This window comes from Castor canadensis, chromosome 8 (genome assembly GCF_047511655.1).
Source record: "Castor canadensis chromosome 8, mCasCan1.hap1v2, whole genome shotgun sequence".
In the NCBI taxonomy this organism is placed as follows: Eukaryota; Metazoa; Chordata; class Mammalia; order Rodentia; family Castoridae; genus Castor; species Castor canadensis.
The window spans coordinates 14,470,560-14,494,736 of record NC_133393.1 but is presented as its reverse complement, the minus strand read 5'-3'; the positions used below and the strand labels follow the sequence as shown (position 1 = coordinate 14,494,736).

General features: G+C 45.3%; 1 protein-coding gene and 1 non-coding gene across 11 annotated transcripts in view; one reads left to right on the top strand and one right to left on the bottom strand.

The window, feature by feature from the left end:
* Nucleotides 1–24,177, bottom strand: part of Trerf1 (transcriptional regulating factor 1) — a 204,626-nt gene that overhangs the window by 158,197 nt on the left and 22,252 nt on the right. The gene's annotated exons all lie outside the window — the stretch shown is intronic.
* Nucleotides 19,466–19,567, top strand: LOC141426035 (U6 spliceosomal RNA). Its single transcript, XR_012451148.1, has one exon. It is a non-coding gene; the product is annotated as a U6 spliceosomal RNA (small nuclear RNA).

Below are 24,177 nucleotides of genomic sequence, written 5' to 3'. Positions count from 1 at the left end.
TTCTTTGAAACATCTGTCATCATATGTTACAAGTCAGACGAAAATATCCCCATCCCAGCCACACACTGCACCCCAAACCCTGCCAGCTATATCCTAAACACCGCACCAGGCCTACACTCAGGAAAGCCAAGCAAAACGACCTTGAGGGCTCAATGCCGATGACAGCTAGATCCCCCAGCAAGCAAATGCATGCAAAGAAGAAAGAATGCACTGAAGACTAGTTAGTGATAACTAGTCCTCCTGTGGGGGATGGGGCAGAGCGTCCCACCCTGTCTCCTGGTTTTCACTTGGCACTTGACACAAAGAGCACTGAGGACCGTAGCCTCCAGGAGGGCAGTAAAACACTGTGAGATGGGACAATTCAAGAAGTGAGGACTGGAGGTGTGGCTCAAGGCATAGAGCTCCTGCTTTGCAATAGCAAAGCTCTGAGTTCAAACCCCAGTTCCACCAAAAAGCCCAGTCAGTATAAACTGTGTAGGTAATGCAAAAGATAGCACACTTGTCACCCTGGAGATTAAACATAATAACCATTATCATATACACGTGAATAAATTAATAAAAAAAAAGAAAGGTCAAAAAAAAAGTGTCTGGCTGGACACCAGAGGCTCACACTTGTAATGTTAGCTACTGAGGAGGCAGAGATTTGGAGAATTGTGGTTCAAAGCCAGCCCAGCAAACACAACAAGGAGATTGGACTTTGAGCACATGATAAAAGCAAGAGCACACAAGGGAGGGGTGAGGATAGGTAAGACACCTAAAAAATTAGCTAGGATTTGTTGCCCTTAACGCAGAGAAACTAAAGCAGATACCTTAAAAGCAACTGAGGCCAACAGGAAAAGGGGACCAGGAACTAGAGAAAAGGTGAGATCAAAAAGAATTAACCTAGAAGGTAACACACACGCACAGGAAATCAATGTGAGTCAACTCCCTGTATAGCTATCCTTATCTCAACTAGCAAAAACCCTTGTTCCTTCCTATTATTGCTTATACTCTCTCTAATTTTTATTTCTAAAAATTAGAAATAAGGGCAAAATAGTTTCTGCTAGTTATTGAGGGGGTGGGGGGGAGAGGGAGGGGGCGGAGTGGGTGGTAAGGGAGGGGGTGGGGGCAGGGGGGAGAAATGACCCAAGCCTTGTATGCACATATGAATAATAAAACTAAAAATAATAATAATAAAAAGCCAGCCCAGGCAAATAGTTTGCGAGATCCTATCCCCAAAAAAAAAAAAAAAAAAATCACAAGAAAGGACTGGTGGAGTGGCTCAAGGTATAGGCCCTGAGTTTAAACCCCAGTACCACAAAAAAAAAAAAAAAAAAAAAAACTCACAAAATCCCCTTCACCTGCCAAAGTGTGACGGGAGAAGCCGTGGACCCAAGGAGACAGCAATAATAAGGTGGCAGAAACAAAGGACATCCCCTGGCACCCTAGTCCTTTATGAAAGAACGTCCAGCATTATCCTGAATGTCCTTCAGGTCACAGTTTCAAATAGTCTGCCACCACTGTCCCCCAAAACATGCTGTGTACCAGAGAGTGCCAAATTTCAGAGTCCCAAATAGATATCCTTGCCAGGCTCTTGCTCCCAGGGGACACACAATCGCCTCTGGGACCCCTGTGTCCTCAATGGGACCTTGGAAAAGGCAAAACTCCCAACTTGGCCAGAGCGGGGCAGGAGGGAGTGAACTAAACTGCAGGATGGATGGACGGGCACCATCTGCAAAACACACCAGAACACAGTTGTGTAAAGCAGCTAGGCCAGTGGTGGGAGATGCCCCAGAGGAGGACATGAGCCAGGGGATGGGAGAGTGGGGGTTCCACAGAGGCCAACAGCAAATGCCAATGTGGAGAGCCACAAGCTAGTGGAATGTGTACAGGGGCCAAAGGCAGATCCTGAATTAATTACCGTCACAAAGCAGAGAGAGGACCAGCTAGCTACCCAGAAGGAGGACGTCCACATCCTCTTTTGCACCAGAGCTCCCTCCACCACCCATGCTCTCAAAATACGACTCACTGGCACTTCCTGTAAGTACAACGACCACTTTTTCAGCTCTATTAGGTACTAGACCTATACTAGGTGCTTTAAACATCTTATCGTATCAAAGCCTTTACCTGAGTAAAGGAAAATGTCATTATCCCCATTTGTTCAGATGAAGAAACTGAGGCTGAGAATCCACAACTTACCCAAGGTTCAAAAAATGCCTTATCTGTCCAGCCAGATTTTACATTCTGTGAGTGTCCCCAGGCCTGTCACATAGCCTGCTTGAAGGAAACCTAGTGCTTGGCTTGGTGCTAGACATGAAGAGACTCTGGGGGGAACTCTCCAACCCCTCAAATCTCCCCACACCTTACCCCAGCCAGCCCTGCCTGCAAGACGGAACACAGTGCACCTGGGAGTCTTTTCCATCCTTCAAACTCTTCAAACTGAGTTCATCCCTTGTCTACCATTGCAGACCAAATGGAAATTCATAGGTTCATCTGAAAGGAAAACAGCTGGCAAAGAGAAGCCAAAGACATTTCTACTTAAAAAGAAAGACAGACTCTAGACTTGAAGCATTGCTCTCAGTGGCCCCAAATCAAGAAACAAAAGTGGGTCTTTTTCCTGAAGAAAAAAAAATTAATGGCTCCCACAAAAACAACGGCACAAGGATAAACCACTAGTGCAGAAGCAGGCAAGCAGAGTTATCTAATTGACTTCAACACATGTCACCACTAAATAAAAGCCACAGTAAAGTTCCAGCAGGAAATCTGGGAAAGATAGCTCTGACCTTCACTCCAGACCTTCAGACTACGAGGGGCCACAGCAGTGTTTCATGCCTCCTGTTAGACCCCTGAGGCCAGGCCACCACTCTCCCGAGGGCCCTGTCCCTCTCGACTGGCGTGTCTACCGGGCATCTGAAAACTTTACAGTAAATGGTGACTCACCCATTGAAGCCACCATGGGTACCGCTAAGTAAGAAGCCCGAGTTTGTTCCATCCACATGAAAGAGAAGCGCTGGGTGCAGGGCCACGAGCCTGACTCAAAGTGAGACCCCTGTGCACCACCACTCGTCAGCAGCCAGCCTAAACTCAAACTGTAACTACCCAGCTCCTGGGGACCCAAGGCAGGAGTTGGGGGTTGGGGTCCTAAGGAAGAGTCACATCCAAAAACACCCAAGTGTGCTCAACTCTTCATTGGACCAGGTCCCCCTTATTCAACAGGTCCCTGCAGAGTACCTGCTTATGTGCCACCAAGCCAAATGGCTCCTGTCCTCGTGGAGAACCCAAGTACCAGACTGGCTGCTCTGTGTGCTTTTCATTTTATGATTTCTCATTTAACAAGCTCCATCTTGCTATTGAGGAAACTGAAACAGAGAGGCTAGGAAAATCACCCCAGGTCATACAGCACTGTGTGAAGGTGGGGCTCTGCACCACCAGGTTACTACTGCAAGGAGACAGGCAGGAGCAGGCTGAGTCTGACCCCAAGGAAGCTCAAGCCTACTTGGGACAAGGACAATAAGAAAGTATTGGGCGCTCTCCGAGACGGAGACACTTCCAAGATGCAGACAGTGGACCATGACTGCGGCAGACGCAGGGTATCTTCTCACAAGAATGCCATAGGGGCGGGAGGTGAGTAAGGAAAAGAACAGGTGCTTGGAGGCCTGTGTTGGGCTAGTGTCTCTCCAAAATCCATCACCAACTGGAATCTCGGAATGTGATCTTATTAAGATACAGGATCTTTGCAGACTTGCAGAACTAACCTCCACAACTGTGAAAATAGATGCCTCATCTAATCCAAAGACTGTCATCTTTATAGAAGAGAAAACAAATTGAGAGGCAGAGATCGGGAGAATCGTGGTTGGAGGCCAGCCCAGATTTAAAAAAAAAGTTAGCAAGACTCCATCTCAGTCAATAAGCCAGGTGTGGTAGTACGCCTCTTGTTCCAATTCCCCAACAGGCGTAGGTAGGAGGATCACAGTCTGAGGCTGGCCCCAGGCAAAAAAATGCAAGATGTTACTTGAAAAATAGCTAAAGCGAAAAGGGCTGGGGTGGAGTTCAAGTGGTAGAACGCCTGCCTAGCAAGCACAAGGCCCTGAGTTCAAACTGAACAAGAAAATAGCCCCCCACCCCCGTCCCTGCCACATACACACACAGAGTCATGTGACAACAGAGCCAAAGAACACCAAGGGTGCCAGAAGTGGTCAGGAGCTAGGAGAAGACATTGAACATAGGCCCTTCAGAGTCTCTAGAAGGAGCCTGCCCCGCCTTACCTCGATTGCAGACTGCCAGAACTAACCTCCACAACTGTGAAAACAGATGCCTGTGGTCTAAGTTGTCTAGTTGTAACCCTCCGTTAGCACCAGGCCTGTTCTGGACACACCATGGAGCTGTGTCTAAGAGTTTAAGCTCCACCCTGCAGGCATGGACCAGCTTTTAAGCAGCAGGGTGGGATACATTCTAGAGTGTGTTTTAGAACTGGAGCTTCTGTCCTTCCAATCTGTGGACTCCTCAGCTATAACTGGTAGTGTCCCCCTGGCCCTGCTGTCCACCTGCTTTTACTTGCCCACATTCTTCTGGGCTGGGTGGATCTACATAGTACTGAATAGGACATCTGTTTGCAGCTGGCACCTGACATCAGCCAGGACCTTCTGACAAGACACTTCCACTTTGCACCATGGACTTCTCAAAGTCAGCGTGTACAAAGGTAAGCTCAGCTCACCAGACCCCCAGCCTCCATCCTGAGGGGCTCCTTCTTATCTTTGTCAGTGGCACCATGGGACATCTAGTCACCACATGAAAAGCTCAGGGTCACCCTAGACTCTCCTGCCCACCTCCACACCCAGGAAATTGCCACACTCTAACCATCTCCCTCCTGTATCAACCTGGGCCCCCATCCTGGGTTTTTATTCCCTTGGGACTCCCTCTTTCCTCCCCCTACACTTGCCGCTCACCACGTGCAGCAGCACAAGCAAGGCCAATGCCACCAAGAAACACAGCTTCCCGAGAAGTGACTCCAGCCCACTTCACCCAACCTGGAGGCCTCTGGTGATACCCAGACAGGAGCTCCACTCAACCACACTCCTCTGTCCTCCATGCCCCAAGACCTCCCCTCCGCCTGCTGACCCTGTCCTCTCCCTGCTCTCGGCATCCCTCCTCCCTATTCTTCTTAGAAGCAAAGGTCCAGTAGTCAGTGCCTTAGACTGGCTTCTCTGGCTGGGAGACTCTGTGTGGAGCTTTCTTTGTATTCCTCAAGGTTAGAGACCAGTTCACAGGGCAGGGCTAGGGAACTCCTCTATCCTAAGGGCACCACAGGGAGGTTGGAGGGTCACTAAAGCTTTATGGATCTAGTCAAGGCTAAGTGCCCACCTCCAGGCCAAGGCCAAACAACAGGTTCATTCCCTGGGGGCTAGAGAACACTCTCCCCTCCCCTTATAGATCCAAGGAAAAGCAACCACCATTCCAGCTGTGCTCCAAAGCTTGGGGTGTCCTCCTATGTCACCTTCATAGTAACCCTATCAAGGTCTGTCATCAGCACTGCTTCACAGACAGGAAAGTGAGGCACTGGGGGTTGGGAACCTGACTCAGTATCCTTGTGAAGTCACTTTCAAGGGACAGAGAATTTGGTTCACGCAGCCTTAAGACAGGAGTCCCAGGCACACAGAGGCCCACTGATGTGTGCTCTGGGGTAGAGACAGGGTCTACATCCCTTCCTGTGGGTCTCTGTAAGCCCTCGTGTCCTCATCTGGAAAACAAGAATTAACCCTACCTTGAAAGAGTTATCAGAAGAACTAAATAAGACAATGTATTTAATGTAAAGCAAAAAAAACCAAAAAACAAAAAAAACCCACCAATGGAAAGCAAAATGTAAGATTATAAAGCAAGGTTTTATTAAAAACAAAACAAAAAAATGAACTTGACATGTCAAAGGTGCTTAATAAGCTGTTAAAACGAAAACAGAGGGTCTGGATTCAATGTAGAGCACATGCAGGCACAAGCCCTGGTTCAATCCTCAGCAACCACCACTCCCCTCTGCCAAAAAAAAAGAGAGAAAATAGAGGAGCACAGAAAGAGCAAAACAAAAGAGGCAGGCAAAGGACAAGGAAAGGGTCACTGGCCACCAGGCAATGAAGCCAACAACAGAAAAGAAGTGTTGTTTCCAAGAGACACAAATCCTCTATGATTGCAAAAATGTTAACAGCAGCAGCAAACACAAACAGGAGACCTTCAAAGTTCCAAGACTTCTACCCATTATGCATTTAGTCTTCACATCTTAGGAGGTGAACTGGTTATTCCCATTTGACAGAGGGAAAAAGTGAGGGAAGGAAAGGTGGTTGCCTTGGTCAGTTATAAAGCTGGGACCTGACCCCAGGAGACCGACTCTAGGTTCCAAATCCTATCACTGCGTCCTGAAAATCAGCCAGACCCCCTTCATGACCTTCACCTTCCTTCATCTCAGTTTTCCCACGCTTCATCCTCTTCTCTGCTCCCCTCCCCTCGATCCAAGGAAGGAGGGGCCAGTGCAGATGAAGGAGCATGGGGAGAGGAGACAAGAGGCCTCTGTCCTGGGCCCAAGCCAACACAAAGGAGCCCAGAGGAGCTTGAACCACTCCATCCCTGCAAACCTCAGGTCCTTTGGCTCACATGTTTTGGTCAGGCTCACAGGAAGTAACAGACACTCACATATATTCAATGCTTCCTACAGGGCTGCACAAATCCACCTCAGGTCTCCTGGGTCCTTCCCCCATCAAACACCACCTTTCCCAAGCATCCCCATTCTGCATCATGACTAGCCTCTTGCCCCCAAAATCTCAATCTCCCTCATCTTTAAACACCATCCAGACCTTGCTGCCTTCCCAGGACACCTGCTGCTTTGTAGGGATTTGTGTAGCCATCCCCTCTGGGTCGTACAAGCTCCACAAAGACAGGGACAATACTCCAGACAGCTCCACACTCCCTGTGGGATCAGCATTCGTCTTTTTTTGACATGCATTCAGAGAAACCTTGACAAACAGCAACTGAAAGCACAAAGGATATTTATGTAGAAAGTCTCAGGCCATTCACACGACAAACTAGGGAGACTTAAAGTTAACCTCATTTCACATTGACAAAACCAAGGCTTGGGTTTAACAGTTCAAGGTGATTCAGATCCCAAGCTGAAGAGCTCAACACTACTTAATTTATTAGGCCCCAATATGTCCCAAACGCACCAGGTAAATGGCTACCTTCTTTTCCTGCCTTGTCTACAAACCAGTGGGCCAAGGTTCAACTCATGGTAAATCTGAATCTGCTCCAAAAAACATTATTTTTAAGACTCTTTTCCTCTGGGGTTCTATCCCCAGCTACTGAGTGGAAGGGGCACAGACACCCTCTCTTTTCTAGGGGCTGCAGTCCCTCTCAAGGTTATTTGAAATGGCTCTGTTGGCTGGCTTGTTTGGGGCTATATGGGCCTCTCCCTCTGTGTGGCCACACAGACGAGGATCTGCCCTGAACTACAGATGTTCTGCAGAGCTGGGGTGAGATGAGGGAGGACCAGGGCCTGCCGTACTCTGCAAAATTGGCTGTAGGAAAAAGAGTGTTTTCTTCAAAAGCCAGGAACTCTTCTGATCTAATTTGTGGGTGTCACCATTACCTCCTTTTGAGTAGAGACAAGGGGGCTAGAGAACAGATATGTGATTTGTCCAAAACCACAGGGCAACGCAGTGACTCAAATCCAACCCCGTGTGGATGCCCTGCCCTGCGCTGCCTCTCCACCACAACGCGGTGCCCACGTTTCCTCTTTGCGCTACCAGAATTTCCCCCCCTCCTTTCTGTGTCTAAAAACCTGCACTACATAACAACATTAATGATTGTACAGGGACTGAAACTAACCAAAAGCCAGTTTTCAGATGCCCACCCGTGTGTGCGCAAAGCAGAGGTAGGCTCTCCGTGGCAAACCACTCCATGATTTTCCTCCATGTCACAGTGTCCCTTATCCGGTGATGGGCAGTGGCTGGACTGTCATAGCATTTACCTCTCACTCCCTAATCAGTTACATTTCCCTTACTTCTAACTCTGTTTCTATTTTTGGACCACTGCTTTTCTTCCTCCTTGGGATTATTTCTGTGAGATTTATTCCCAAAAGTAAAAATACTGGTCAAAGGGTATGAACAGTGTCATTGATCTTGTTGTCCAAGGTCACAATATTCTCCAGGAAACTAGCTCAGCTCTAGTGGTGCTCTGCTTTCTTTCCCATGGGCCTCAACAGCCGGTTTTCTATTTGGTCCATTTGTGGCTAATAGTATAGGTTCTGAAGAGCTACCTCAGAGTCATTTAAATTTGTTTCTTTTGGAAAGTTAGACCCTGACCAGGCATGGTGGCACACGCCTGTAATCCTAGCTACTCAAGGGGCAATGATAGCAGGATCAAGGTTTGAGGTCAGCCCTGGAAAAAGCTAGAAAGACCCTATCTCAAAAACAAGCTGGCTACAGTAGTACACACCTGTGGTTCAGCCACTCAGAGGTGGAGGTAGGAGGATCGTTGTCCGAGGCCAGCCTGGACAAAAGTGTGAGGGCTTATCTGAAAAACAAACTAAAGCAAAAGGGACTGGGGGCGTGGTTCAAGTGGTGGAGCACTTGCCTAGCAAGCACAAGACCCTGAGTTAACACCTATGCAGTCCTCCCTCCACCCTGCCAAGGGAAAAGTGGATCTTTTTGCACTTCTCAGTTTATTAGCTGGACTTAATACAAAATGGTCTGTCCCCATACTGTGACTGTTTCTCCAACGCAGTCAGAGCATTTGCCTTCAAGGCCTCTGTCACTTCTGTGCACAATTCTGACAACATCCTCCAGTCTGCCAGCTGATCACAACTGCTTCCTCTTCCCATCGCCACCCCCTTGAGCCTGACTTTATTATTTTTTCATTTTGCAAATGTTATTCCTTTCTTGTTGAATACATCCCATGTTAATGGTGACTTTTACAGAATTTTCAAGCACATTTGCTTCTCACAGCAAAGACAAATATTCCATCTGCTTCCTCTGTTGAAAACTAACTTCTTAACTCACCTAGAACTTTGACCGTCTATGCCATTTTCTCTCCATTCTATCTGGTTTTCCTCAAGATTATGTCTTTCCCTGTCTGCCTTCAAATCTGCCGTCTAAATGCCTTCCATTTGCTTTGATCTCTTTTACTGTACCCATCTCCTGTTTTTCTGCTTTCTCCGAGCACTGCAGAGTTTTCATAACCACCACTTCCCTGCCTAGTTTGCTCAGAGGGGTCTGCTGTTAAAAGATTTCCAAATCATCCTCTGATATGCTGGCCCACCAATATTTTTCTGATAATTATTGCTATGGTTTTTCATGCATTCCAAAGTGCTCCATTGGAATTTTCATGGCCAGGGCATGAAACTGAGGCATAAACTTTGGAGGACTGACTCTTTAAGACTTTAGCTTCTGGTAGCAGCCACGTCGGATTTTGTAATTTTCTTTGAATAGAAATTGTGTCATTTGCAAACCGATATTTTTATCTCTTCCTTCCCTATACCAATCCCTCTAGTTTCTTTTTGTTCCTATATTGTTATGACACGCATCTGTTCGACTTTGTTAAATAGGAGTCAAGATAAGGGGCATTTGGGTTTAGTTCCTGTTTTTCTGGGCAGACTTGTAATATTTCTCTACTTTGTATCTGCAGCATCCAGTGAAGGCTTGTGACATGGTCAAGCACTTCATCATGTGTAGGAGTAAATCCCTTGACACGCCTATTTTTGATTTTATGATGCTTTACAATGCACATGTAATTATTTGCAGTATTTTTCTCTCATCTCCTGAGACCGAATTCATTCATTCACCAAACACTCTTCGAACACCAAAGATAGCCCAAGCTCTGTACTAACTACTAGGTACTTCATCTTTACAGTTTCTTTTTGTTCATATTATTTTCTTTGTGTTGAGCCAGACTTATGTGCCTGGGATGAGCCTTATTTTTAATTTTTCAAGACTTATTTTTATTTTTGATCTTAGACAAAAAAAAAAAAATGCCCAAGAAGCAATTCAAGACTGATTTTTTAAAAAGAGCTTGTTAGGTGACTTTAAAATTCACTTGGAAACACTAATGAACAAGACTATGGGTTGGAGTCATTGGGCTGGTGGAGTGGCTCAGGTTGTAATAGCATCTGCCTAGCAACTATGAGGCCCTGAGTTCAAACCCCAGTACCACCAAAAAAAAAAAAAAGAACCGAATATGGACACATGAAACTTCAAGACTCAGTTCAAATGTCACCTCTTCCATGACACCTTCCCAATTCTCACCTTTCTGAAGTAGTTCAGGGTTCCTATGCCCTCCTTCATCACCACTTGTCACAGGGGCTGTAAAGCAACCAAGTGGCTGGGTGCCTGCTTCCCCCTCAAGCCTGAGTACATCTGTGCTAAGCACTGTGGCTAGGGAATAGTTAGTTGCTCAATAAACATTTCCCAAAGTTGTTAGGTCATTCATCTGTTCATTATCCATTGATGATTTTTGTGGCAGTGTTTTTGCATGAAATTGATCTGTAATTTCCTTCTGGAATCGGCAGGGCCCAGACAATCTGGCCCAGTTCCAAGTACACACAGAGGAGCTATGGTGTGGCAGGAAGGCTTCCTGGGGTCCACAGAGACACTGGCAATCTCCAGCTAGAGTTGGTTTCATAGAGCTTTTAAGGAAAGGGACAACGGGAAGTTATGAATGGCCTCAACAAGTGGCCATAGCCCTGTGATGGGGGAGCCAGGACAGGCATAATAAGAAGGTCACTCTGGCCCCACTAACTGCACTGAGCAAGACTCACCCCTGGAAATAGGACTGGTGATGCTCTCTAGTGGTTGTCAACAAACACTGTGCGCCAGCTGTGTCTTTCTTCCCACCCTCTAAAGTGTGTACAATTGTCTCTGTCACACATGGAGAGAAACGAAGGCCCAGCCAGGTAAGGTGATTTACATAGAGTCACAAAGCCAGCAAGTGAATGAGCTGGGATTTGAACTGACATCCTCCCACCACACCATGATGTCCCTGACAGAGACCCAGGGCAGGGCCTTAGTCCCAAGACAGGACCTGCAGACCAAGTCAGTGAGCAGAACGGGAACCAACCTAGAAGCCTCTCAGAAGAACTGAGACTGAGAGAAGGAAACAGGACTCAGGAACAAAGCCGAAGCGAGGCCACGCCAAAGGCAGAAGAGTGTCTGAGCCCAGAATCCCAGCCGGAAGGGACTGGAGTCTCTGCTTCCTCAGACCAGATACGCTGTTGGGCTGCGGGTGGGGCAGGGCTGGAGGAAGTAATCGTGGGGCTACCCTCAACCGAGATGCCAGCAGGCTGGGCCGGGTGGGTTGGCACCTCTCAGATCAGCAGACCTCAAGGGGGACCAATGCCTAAGCAGACTTCCCACCACCATGGGAAACGCCAGCTGTGCTTAGGAAGGGAGGGAGGCCCCGGCACATGGCCTGGGTTTTCCCTGTCATTGACCAGGGCTGGACCCAGTGACTTCTGCAGGCAGTGTGGATTCTGTTCCTCATAGTGGAAGTCTCTGCCTTAACAGTACTTTTTTTTCTCAGTGGCACTGAGGTTTGAACTCAGGGCAGCAGTCTACCATCTGAGTCATACCTCCAACTGTCTTTTTTGTTTAGTTACTTCTTTTCAGATAAGGTCTTGTGCTTTTTGCCCAGGCCGGCCTCAAACTGTGGTCCCTCCATTTCCAGAATTACAGACCTAACAGCGCCACTTAAGTGAGGAGTCCCGTGAGCTACAGACCGGCTTCAAGAGGCAAGGACCGCCTATCTGGAGAAAAATCGGAGGTTTCAGTGTGCATGAATCAGAGTAGGACTTGTTTTTGAAAAGAAAGTCCATGGCTTCCATCATATTCTTTCCCAAAGGAAAAGGATAAGAACAACTCATTCAAATGGACCTCCACACCCAGCTAAGACAGCAGGCACAGCAATGAAGAACCACCATAGTTGCTCAACCAACCAGATGGGCCCAAAGAAATTCTGTAGCCATACAGGCTCTTCTATACTCTGAACCTTCTGGAAAGTGTGTGGTCATCAGCGAAGCCAAGACAAATGATAGGGTGGACCACAGTATCCTACCTTCATGACTTTAAGGAAAATAGTGTGCCTTTTTTTTTGAGAGGGGAAGGGGGCTGGATTAGAATCCAGAGCCCACCCATTCAGGGTAAGCACTCTCCTACTCAGCTGCACTCCCAGCTCCGATGGTGTGCCCTTTGTTTTACTGCAGCACTTAGAATCTTCATCTTTATAATGAAGATTATAAAGAATAGAATCTTCATCTTTATAATGGGTGACAGGTTCACTGGCTGCTAGACATATGGGTCTCAGTGCCCAAGACACAGGGGAGGACCAGGTGCCGTTTTCCTCCCTATTCTCGCTCCTCCCAGGTTGGCCCCATGCGCACCTGGCTGGAACACAGGGCCTGTGCCTCCCTTCCACACTGTGCATCAGAATCTGCATGTTAACAGGTGCTCCAGACCCAAGGAGAAGTGAGAGGCGGTGCTGTCCTTGCGTGGATGTAAACTCAGGCAAGGAGGAAAAAAAATAAAGGATCAAGGAAAATTAAAAGTGAAAACAGAATTAGCAAGTAAGAATGTGAACAAAGGTGGAGGAAGCGAAAGTTGGCTCTTTGGGGAAAGAAATCTAATCATCTTAATAAACCATGGGCCTAATTAAAGGCACCACTGATACGAAGTTTAAGGGATTGTGTGTGTAATCTCGAAGCAGTAATTTTGCAAAAGAGATTTAACAGGATGATAGTTGCACATTTATAAGAATTCAAATTAAAGCAAAAGAAGAGAATGAACAAGGGTGAATTAAGAGAAGTGAAAAGCAGCTGAGGAGACAGCACCTAGCTTAGCACCGTGGACAGTCTTTCAATAACGCATAAGCGTTTGTAGTCATTTAAATATACAGGCAAAACATTCCTGCTTTCTTCTTTATCCAAAAGATCTTCGATAAAGCACAGGCCTTCCTCAACATCACCCTGGTCCCCAGAAGCTATCATTCAAGCCTGGTGCACATTCTTCAAGCTCTTTTGGTTTTATTTATTTACCTATTGGTGGTACTGGGGCTTGAACTCAGGGCCTTCACCTTGCAAGGTAGGCACTCTACCACTTGAACCACTCCACCAGCCCTCAAGCTCTGCTGTATGAATGCACGATTCCATCAAAATGTGAGAATGTCAAAAATCTGGTACTGATTTCTGTGTATGGTGTCTCCTTGTACAACATACACTGCAACCTGCTTGTTTTTTGCTTTGTTTTGCTTTTTGAGTTTCTTCACTCAGCATTACCTTTCTGAGATCTCGTCTTGTAGGCTGGTATCTAATGCATTCCTTTTACTTTCTTACCACATTTTTCCAACTTTCTTGATTGAGTGTCATCTTAAGAAATACATTTAACATCATGACCCAGTGCACAGTTACGAATATACAGAGCTGAAAGCAAACACTTGCCCACTCTATGTGCAATGCCCTGTTATTTTCTATTCTTTATTTCACACTGCGTCACAGTCCACAAGGTTGAAGACTGACCCACTGATGGTCTGAAGGGTCCAGCTTTTATTTAGCCCTTTTCTCACTGATGGATATACATTGCTGCTTCTAATTCTGCACTGTAACAACGTCCCGTGAACACTGTGCCCACACGACAGTCTTGCGCTGGGCCAGATACATACGAATGGAACTGCTGAGTCCTAAGATCTGTTATTTATAATTTAGATAAATATCACGACTCACCTTCCAACCCAATGGCACACACTCACTCTTACTTTTTCTTTATACACTTAACAAGTCAATGTATTACCAAATGTTCCAATCTTTTCTGACCCGATAGGTTATGAATGCCTATGACAGTTCTGATTTGCATTTTATTATTATAACACTTTGTTCATCTTTTCATATATTTAAGAGTCATTTACACTTTTTGCCCATAGATTTAGGTTCTTGTCTTTTGCTCAATTTTCAATTAAATTAGTGACATTTTTTATTTATTTCTAAGAACTCTTTGTATGTTAAGGAAATTAGCCCCTTTTATCATGTATTGCAAATATTTTTTCATATAATCATGTATCTTTTGATTTTGTTCATTGATTTGTTTCATTTTCAGGTTGTCAAATTTATCAATCTTTTACTTTATGCCTTCAAGACATATCAAACTTAAGAGAGATTGCTCTACTCCAAAATAATATAAAAGTCTTCTAATGCTTTTCTACCTTCATATTTTTTTTTTTGTTTAAATCTTTGATCTATCTTTGATAGACTTACTTTGGTCTAAGGCACAAACTAGGAATCTTGTACTTTTTTTCTCCTGGTTGTGAAGATCCTATGCTTCTCCATGCTTTTGAAATACAGCCCTTACAACAACTTCACACACACACACACACACACACACACACACTCTTCAGGACTTCCCACTCCCTTCCATTACTGTTCAGCCAATCAGAAGCAAATTATTTCAGTTATTCTAGACTTTAAAATGCTTACCATCTGTTAGAGCTGGACCCTCCCCTTCTTTTTTCCTTTTCATATTTTTTTGCATGTGATTTTTCCATATGAACTTAAAACCAGCTTTTCTTCTCCCCAAATAAGCCTGCTGGGTACTTTTATTGTGATCACACTTTAAATGTTCAGGCAAGGTGACATTTTTATAACACCAACTCTTCTAGTTATCTTTCTAAGTCTTTTATGTACTTTGCTGCATTGATGTTACATATAATTTTATTAAACTTGTAGCTAGATATTTTATCTCTTTCATTGCTTATCTAAGTGGGATTTTTCCCCCACTGTATTTTCCACCTGGATATTTACGTGAGAGAATTACTGACTTATGTGCATTAATATGCACCCAACAACCTCATTGAATACTCATTTGTCTTTTAATTTTGCCTCTTACTTCTAGTTTTTCTACCTTGTTTTTCTTTCCCTTATCTAATTATACCAGCTTATTCCATCAGAACAGATTGCATAATTATGGCGTTTCATTGTGACTTGACTGGGCACACATCTAGTAGTCACCATTTCAGTACTAAGCAAAACTTTGACCAATGGCTTGACAAAGATACACCTGTCCATGATGTTGTCTTATTCTTCTAAGAGTTATTACAAAGTAGATGTTTAATTTTTCATAAACCATTGCAACGTCTTATTTTCTCCTCAGATCCTTTAGCATGGTAAATAGAAATCCTAAAATTACTGTCCTTGCCTTCCTGTTCCAAAACCCATGTGACCACGGTGTTCCCATCCATGGACTGTTGGATTCTGTTTGCTAATTAGGTTGCTAGACTTTTGCATCTCTGCATTCAAAACTGAGATCGCTTTGTAGTTTTGTGTGCACACACTATTCTTTTGTCACATTTTGTTACACTTGCTTCATGAAAAGAATTTATTCTTTCTCTGATCTAGGAATTTTCAATAGTGGTAGAATCACCTATACCTTCAATATTTGAAAAAAGAAATTTCCCTGTGAAACTGTCTGGTCCTAGGACTATTTTAAGAAACAGTTCTTTAGTAATTTTCTCAATGTTGTCTATGGTAATTGGTCTGTTTACATTGCATTCTATTCTGGTATCTTAAAAAAAAAACTAAGGAACAGCATACTTTTATATTACATAAATGATTTCTAAACATAGAAAAAGTTCCTTCCAGCCTCACTGTAAGAAGCAAATATAGCCTCCACCCCAGACCTTACTAGGCCAATGCCTAAACAGCCTGGCACTGTTCTACTCCCCACCACTCCTTATAGCCTCATCTTTTCTCACCATCAGAATCACATAAAAAGAGGACAGAACAGAAGCACAGGGGCTGGCACGGCTTGTGACCTCAGTGCCACCATGGACGGGTTATGGAAACCAGGTCCCTCCATAGCTAAAGGTCCAAGTCCCTCCTTCTCCTCTCAGTGGAAGCCCTGCCAAGTTCTTCTGGGCTTCTTTTTGGGGCCCTCATCAGTCCGTCCTCCATCTCTGCAGCCAGCAGTCCATCCCCCCTCCCTCCAAATGCTCTGCCTGTCATACATGGGATGGTCCACAGTGTTCACTCACCAGGGTCCTGTCATCTGAGCAAAAGAACAAGCCCCCATAACAAGCCCAGAAAGCCCAGGTACTCAAGAGAGCAGCAGAGTGGTGCAGGAGCACAGAGAGAAGTCACTGGTGGCCAGGAAAACCCTTCAAGCAAGGGGACCAACCAGGGCTAAAGGCTGCCATCTGCCCAGCAGGAGAAAGGCAAAAGGGACAGAGAAGCCTGGAACATGTAGACCCTGCAGTCTCAGTGAGAGGTCGGGAGACGATACTGCAGGCAATGGGGGCCACCATGGGCTCCTGTGCAGGGAGGTAACAGGAAGAAAGTGGTGTTTGGGTCACACCCTCTATACTCCACGATGCCAGACTTGCATTCAAAGAAATGACTAGGTTTGCCAAGAACTCGGGTGAGCTGGGCGGTGGGCGGGCAGCGGGGGGGGGGGGGTGTAAACCACAGCCCTGAGCCGATGCCCCAAGTGAAATGGAAAAAGACACACACACACACACACACACTTTCCGAGCTCTAATGACAGACCATAGACTGGGATCCTCTGGCTGTGTTTTACACTCCATAATAACAACACCGCCACCAGTCTCAGGGGGCATCTGTGCTAGCCCAGTGCTTCTCCACATTCAAATGCACCAGACCACCTGAGGGTCTTGTCATAAAGACAAGATTCTGATTTCACAGCTGTGGGTGGGACCCCAGGTTCTGCATTTCTTCCTAAGCGGCTCCCAGTGCTGTCTGACGCTCCTGGCCCAAGGACCATGTCACTAAGGGTGAGATAATTCTGAAATCCAGGGCATCGCTCACAGGTAGAGAGAAAACTGGGGTTACTTGGGGTCTGCACAACAGGGCAAGCAAAGGAATCAACTCATTCTCTACTCCTGGTGACCGGTCAGTAGCAGGCAGAGCTGCCCTAAGCCTAAGAGGGGACCACACCCAGCACTTCATGACCACCTGCTAATTACTTACACATAACCTCTCAGAACAGCCCTAAGCCACTAATCAACCCTAAAGACTTCAAGTGTCATATTGCTAGCCTTGATAACAGGGTGTAAAACAAACCTCAAAAGCCATCCATCTGCCTTGCCCAGCTGAGGCCAGCAGTCAAGTTCATGGTTACTTTCCTCATGATACATCACCCACATGGCAGGTCAAAGGAAAATGCACTGAACCAGTGAGAATCCCACATCCGGGATGGGCTTCACCAAAGAAATTTTTTGGCTCTTTTCATGGACCATCGGAGAAGGTACTGAAATCAATATGCCCTGCCACAACCCTATGTCTTCTCTCCTTGTTCCCATCTCCTTGGTTATTTGGAAGAGAAACTTCTCCTTCTCCCCGCTCCTTCTGCAGTCCCCTTCCCTCAAGTCATTGACTTAGGCACAGTGACCCACTTCAAAGCAACCATAGCTCAATTCTGAAATCAGATGACCTGTGTTTCAAACTGCATGCCTGTGCCTGTGGTAGAGAGATGTCAACACAGTGACAATTGCAAAGCATGTTCAAAGGCAGACCCAGACCCCACATCCACGTGACTCACAAAATGAAGCCACACGTGCCAACATATCAGCAAATCAAGTGGTTGGCACATGCAGAAACTCGGCAACCTCTCTGAATTTGAGGGGTTGGTGGAAAAGTTGCTATGTCACCCCAAGCTTATGAGGCCACAAGACTTTGAGTTTCCTGATGGCTGGAGAATTCCTAAACCTGTGGCCTAAAGCTCTATAGAATATAGCTAATGACAACTCCTAGTGGAGAGAGCAGGCCATTGGCTCTGGACGGACACAAGGCTAAGAACATGCCTGCTGGTGTAAGTACTGCTAAGTGGGCTTGACTAAGCAATATGTGAGGAACACGAATTAATCCATCCTACAAAGGTCATGCATAAGTCACTCACCCAAAACCACAGGATGAGTTTTAAAGCTAAGCCCAGAAATCAGGTTCCCCAACTACTAAGCAAAGGTCCTTTCAACTAAACCGCAATTCCCCCATCTCCACTTTGCAGCTCCTCTATGAAATTAGAATTACAAAGTGTCACTTCATTGCTCTTTACACTACAAACACACATACACTCACACACACACACTCACACTCACACCAACACACACACAACTTCAAACAACCTGTGGCACCCTCTTTCTCCTGAAGCAACATATTTTAACTCACTGAAGGGCTGGTCCTAGTTCTGGTCTCTACAAGATGAGTCAAGATCAAGGTCAAAGCCATATCACATCCCCTCACTAGGAATCTTGCCTAATATGAAGGGTTTTGCGAGGATGGTTTCTAAGATTCTTTTCATCTTTAAATAGAGTTACTTGGCTTGTCTTTTTGCAGTGGGGAGAGAAAAGAGGCTCCCCCAAGCCATGGCCCCTGTCTCATCCTGCTCTGCAAGGGGAGGATGGGCTGGTCCAGGAAACAGATAAGAAGCTGCCGTCTTGGAAGAACCTACCCACCAATCACTTCCTATGGTCCACACTGAGTTTCCCCAGCCCACACAAGAGGAGGAACAGCCAGCTTCCAGCTGTCTCTCCAAAGCTTGCCAGGAAGAATTCTTGAATAAAGTTTTTTGTTGCATTGCAGTATTATTTTCTTTTTAATGACTTTTTAAAAATTACATAAGCTATAAAATTAATTCATCTTCATTACAGAAAATCAAAAAACATTTTACTTTAATAACTTTTTTAAACCATAACATAAATGTACATTCATTACAGAAAAAAACAAGAGCGTCTTAAAAGAAAATCCCACTTGTAAACAAATCTAAACTTATTTGTTAATTAAATCGCATTCCAATTGAGAATCAAAGAAACCCAAGGGTTGGAAGTGACCTTCCAGCAGCTATGCTGGTTGAGTCCTGGGGTATGCCACATAGATCGAAGAAAACTACTGTGCTTCAAGCCAGTCTCCCACTAGGGGAAAAGGGGACATGGCTCTTTGTCCCTGGCAAAAACACTTCCCACTTTTGCAGGACTTTCCAGATAGCCTGGCCCATAGTGGGGTAGGAGAGGGCAACTCCACCAACAGTTCTTCCTGCAGCAGAGGGTGGGTTTTACATAACAGGCTTTTGTGAGCTCAACCTAGGTTCAATTCCAGGCTCAGCCTCTCAAATACTCCCTGATCCTTGAAAAGTCACTAGCCTCTGTGAACTTGAACTTTCCCCATCTCTGACAATAATATTTGCTTTATAGAGTTATTCTAAGTTTTTCTGTTTGTTTGTTTGTTTTTTTTTTTTGAGACAGCCTGGCCCAGGCTGGCCTTGAACTCATGATCCTCCTGCCTCAGCCTCTTGAGTACTGAGATTAAAGGTGTGTACCACCAGGCCCGGCTTGTTGTGAGATTTAAAAGGGAAAGGGGGGGGGCGGGGAAAGAGAGAAAAAGAGAGAGAAGAGAGTTCAGCAAAGTGCCTAGAACAAGGTAAGAGCTTACAATACAGCACATATTATTATTAAATGGTAGCTTGCAGTGCTCACTTTGGCAGCACATACATTAAAATTGGAACAACACAGATTAGCATGGCCCCTGCACAAGGATGACACACAAATTCGTGAAGCATTCTATATTTTAAAAAATAGTAGCTTGTAATGTCATTCAAACTTTCTCCACTCTTGCGCCCACACTAAGAAATTATCCTTCATACCATGACCCAATATGTACCTATAAATACATAAAACCAAGATCAATGCCGACCAGTCACATCTGATCCACTCTGATTTCTTCCTATTTTACTCTTTCTATTCTATTTCAGTTTTTTAAACTGCTGATCTTGAGTACTAGATCATCCTAGATCACAGTGTTGAAAACTATGACCAACTTTCTCCTTCTATAGCCTCCACCTTTCAGTCTAGCTTTACCTTCTGGAATCATGCAAAAAGTAGTCTGCTCCATCTTCCACCTATGAGACTTTTGCATATGAACCATTCAGATTCTCTCAAGCAGTTGTATGTGACCTGGCCTCCCAATCCCCTCTCATGTCCATCTGGACTTGTTGCTTCCTCTGCATGCAACACAGGAGGCCCATAGTCATTTGACAGCTGCATTTCTCCTTTGCTGGCTCATAGGCCATCTCAGGTCCACAGCATCTGATGAATCTTCATGCCAGATGCTTTGTCCATCCCCAGACAAACTCACTTGGTTCCTTCCAGGCCATTCCTGATTCCTCTCAAAGCTACAAAGGTCCACCTCCTTCTCTGTCCTTGCACAAGTAAATCAGGATGGCCCAAGGCTCACCAAACAAGAGTGAAAGTGAAGACCAGAATTTTGCTATGCAAATGTGAGCCAAAATCTACGACCAGAAAGTACCCCCCTTCTTACTCATCTCTGAACGAGCTCTGCCTGCCAACCGTAGGCCCACAGCAAGCAGGCCTCCTCACCCAGCCACATCTGTGTCCCTTCACAGTGAAGGTGAAATGGGCTCTGTGACAAGGAATCTCACACCTGGCTGCAAACCCGGCCCTTGAGAGCTGAGATCATCCAGCACCACCTTGCACGGGCAGGAAATGATAGATATCAAACAAGGTCACAGTTTCCCATACCCTATCTCTGTCTGTGGTTGTCAAAAAATGCATTCACAGTAATAAAAATATTAAAAGTACACACATACACCTAGTGTCATTATTCTGATGGGTAACATTTTGTAATTTGGGTTTTAAAAAAAGTTTCCAAAGCAACGACAAAAAAAAAAAGGTCCTCTGTCTTCAAACCCTGAGCTAACTCCTCCAAGCTACAGTTTCTCTCACTGCAAAGCTCAGCACAAACTCATTCTAAAGAGACAATATCATCAGCATAACCTGACCTGCCACCCAACACTTACAACTGTCTTCTAAAATCCGGGTCCCAAAACTACGTACTCTGGAGTTCTGGTTGACTTTAAAATTTAATACAAAGGTACCATGCAGTATGGAATGTTCAGCGGGAGCTGTTCATATGTTTTGCTGCTGGGTCTGGGTAAGACTCTGTCATTGTATCTGCCCCTTCTCCAGCTGATGGGCATTTGGGTTTCCAGTGCTTTGCTCTTCTGAACATTGCTACTAGGAACATTCTTCATATACATCTCCTCATGTTCTCATAATTATGGTAAATACCTGGAAGCAGAGATGCCAGGACACACAGTATGTCAATATGTCACCTGACAAGATGCCAAACGGTTTTCAAAAGTGGTTTCCTTAGTCTACACCCCCACCACAGCCCATAAGAGTCCATGACATCCTACATCCCCTCCGACACTTGCTGTTATCACACAGCCTCTTAATGTTTGCCCATCAAAAAGGGATAAAACAGAAGCCCACGGTGATTTAGACTCCTCCTCCATCCTCGCTCCTTGTACTTTTCTTTCACAGCTCATATCACAGCCGAGAGATGCTGCCTGTTTCCTCCACCACTGCCCACTGAATAAATAATCAGCACAGAGTAAGGTCTTCAAGCACCTGCTGGGTGAACTAACGCTGGAGTAACTGGGTAATGAACTGTTCCCACTGGTCTTCAGGCTCTTGACCTGATTTGAGCAGAAGCCTGAACTCATGAGTTCAGGTTTGGCCTCCTTAACTGAGTAATCGTGGGGATGGAAGTGATGACAGAACCTCCACACCTTCACTGAAAAAGAGACAGGGCCCAGCAAGGCCAGCACCAAAGTGCAGGCTTGAAACAGAGCAGTTAGCAAAGTTTCCTTAATAACAACAGTAGTAAAATAACTACCCTTGTGAATCGCAAGACAAGTAGGGACCACACACTTCACACTGACTAATAACACCTATCATTTACATATCGTTTACTGAGCTATTCATCTGATCCTCCTAACAGCTATAGGGAATGGATATGACACTCATTTAGCAACAAAGAAAACTGAGCTCAGAGAGGCTAAAGAAAGTGTCCAGTCACAGAGCACAACAAGAGGCAAACCCAAAGTCAGAGTCAAATCCAAGTGAGTCTGGCTCCAGGCCCATGCCCTTGCCACACACCTGGGCCCGGGAGCTTTTGATCTTCCCTACGCTGGACCACTTTTCCTCCTCATCTGCCCCCATACAGCTCCAAGCTTTACTCCACACCCCACAAAGGCTCTCCCTGCACTTGGTGGGGGCAGCGCTCCAGGGCAAGGTCACCCTGCTGTCTGTCCCTTATGTTTGCACTGATAACACACTTAGCTGGTAGATCCCTGGCTGCAAGATGCTGGGTGTCACCCATTGGGTTGGCAAAGCCCCATCACTGATGCCTAACTCGCCTAGATTTGCCCAAGTCAGTAGTCTGCACATGGGTCCTGCAGAGCCAGGGGCTCTCCAGCTCTGAAAGGCTTTTTACTGCAACTAGACACAAACATCCACTCTACCTTAGGCACAGCCTCCCTTTCTCAGCAAGAAATACTATGTAGCCACTCAAATTATACAATCCAGACCAATGCATACAAATACCCATGTGGAATTAGGTGAAGTGGAGAAAAAGAAACAAAATAATACTCCATGCTGAATGTTAAGTACACACAGTACCCCAGACACCCTGTGGATAATAGGAATAGAATTGAGTGTTCCCTAGAGCCTCTTTTCCAAAAAGTTCCAAAAAGTCTCCAATGCCCCCTCTCAAGTTACCTGTCAACTATTTATAACCAATGTGATTTCCAAGCAAGAATAAAAACTCCATGAAGGTCACAAATTGCCTATTCGTTCGCAGCTACACCTCTAATGGAGGGGTCAAGGCGCCCAACCAGAGATCAACAACAATGACTGCCACCTGGCCTTATAAATAAAGCTTGATTGGAATACAGCCAGGCTCAGTCATGCACCTGTGCCTATGGCTTTTTTTTTTTTTTTTTTTTTTGCTACAAGGGAAAGTTGAGAAGTTAGAGATGTGGCCCACAAAGCTGAAAATATTTACTCTCCCACTCTTTATAGAAAGTTTGGGGCTGGAGGTGTGGCTCAAACTGTAGAGTGCCTGCCTAGCAAGTGAGAAGCCCTGAGTTCAAACTCCAGTACCACCAGAAAAAAAAATAATAAGTTTGCCAATCCTAAAGCTTACCCTGGTATAGCACATATAATAAATAACACTTATTGAATTAATGAATTCAGTTTATATATTCAGTATATAAACTTAACACCTATATGAATTTATTATTAGGTTGGTTAGGTTTCAAATAAACCTAAACCAAGGTAATCTAGAAAAATAAAGACCAGCCCGATGCAATGACTCACGCTTGTAATCCTAGTTACTTGAGAGGTTGAGATCAGGAGGGTTGAGGTTCGAGACCATACAGGGCAAAAAAGTTCATGAGACCCCCCCCCCCAGCCCATCTCAACTGGGTGTGGTGCTGTATGCCTGTCATCCCAGCTACAATGGAAGAATAAAATAGGAAGACTGAGGTCCAGGACATCCTGAACAAAAAGTGAGACTCTACCTCCAAAATAACCAGAACAAAGAGGGCTAGAGGCCTGGCTCAAGTGGTAGAACACCTGCCTAGCATTGGAAAAGCCCTGAGTTCAAATCCCAGTGCCTCAAAAAAAAAAAAAGAAAAAAGAAGAAAGACCTTATTTATCCAGGACATTAAATAGCAAATGCCTAACAAGTGAGAAATACATTTGCTTGTTTTCATATTTTTTTTGAGTCAGACTCCTGACACCATCAGTAGCGGTAGGTATGTATTGGGCAGATTACACAAAGTCACTCTGGTGCTACCATATCCTGTAGCCACTGGCTTGCAGTGGGAGACAAGAAGTAAGGGCCTGGCGCACCCTCTGAGGCCAGAAGCAGGAGTCAAGTCTGAGCAACCTGTTATGAAAAATCTTCAGGAGGGTTTTGCCTCCTTAGTCTTTACTCTGAACACCTAAACTACAAGCCCAGAACCAACCAGGGTGAACTCAATTCACTTATTTCCTATGTAACTTCTGGTCCAGACAATATATCAGTGAACAATTGCAAGCTCCATTATTTTCCCCTTAATTTATCAGTGCATCTGCATTTTAATGTAACTCGTGATTTTAGTTCTGCAGACATGACTATTCAGAAGCGATCATTCGGCTGCTAGCTTTTGGAGACTCATCACAGCTCCCCCCACACACCAGAAGACAGGAGAGAGGAAATGAAAAGAGGCAAAACTCAAATCAGTTGGTGTTGCTACTCTGTTAGCAGATGAGATGCAAAGATTGGGGTGCTGGGTGGGTAGAGGGTGAAACCCCAGGTCTTCAGGACAGAGA